We start from the raw sequence: 827 nt of genomic DNA, 5'->3' as shown, positions 1-827 counted from the left end.
TTGGTGTATCGTACTGATAGTAGGTTTATGGGCCAACCGTGACCCAACTCCGAGACGCAGGGGGTTGAAGCATTTTTCTCTCAATCCTAATGGCCTGTATTGTTCGTGGAAAAAAATTCGGCTGATACAACGTACCTGGGAGAAGGAGGAGGGGGAGGAGGAGGAGGAGGAGGAGGAGGAGGAGGAGGAGGAGGAATAAATGAGGAAGGACAGGGAGGAACGTACCTGGGATTTGACGTTATGCGAAGCATGCGGAGGGAAGGTGACCATGTTGCAATTTTTTTAATGAACGACACGACATGAAATTACGCTAAATATGTGTACAAATGTTGCACGCACAGACATATGTTGAAGAGTTGCAGATGTTCATAAAACCACTTGTTTGCTCTTGCGCAATGATGTCAACTGGAACATGCGTATTAGCAACAACAGAACCTGATATGAAACGCCGATGCTCGCGAAGATGCTTGCCTTGGACACTGCAACATAAATCAACTTCAGCGCATGGCACCTAACCGCGACTCACGTTAACCAGACGTAACGGCTGTATCAAATGAGTACGTATGTAATGTTTATAAAATTGGGTAAGCAGCACTGCAACCACTATTGACGTATGACAAATCTTACCGTCTGTTTGAAAATATAGTTCCGAGACGTGGCGTTGCTCTGTGGTATAATTCTTGACTGCCACGCGGAATACTTGGGTTTGATTCCTGCTGAAACCTTAAAATTTGTTATTTGCATTCGTCGGTGGGTCAACGCTGCCTATGTCCGATGTTTCTTAACATTGACATTTATTTAATGTTTGGTTGACGCTACCGATGTCA

This window comes from Rhipicephalus microplus, chromosome 10 (assembly GCF_043290135.1).
Source record: "Rhipicephalus microplus isolate Deutch F79 chromosome 10, USDA_Rmic, whole genome shotgun sequence".
Lineage (NCBI taxonomy): Eukaryota > Metazoa > Arthropoda > Arachnida > Ixodida > Ixodidae > Rhipicephalus > Rhipicephalus microplus.
Note: the sequence above shows the minus strand (reverse complement) of the source record.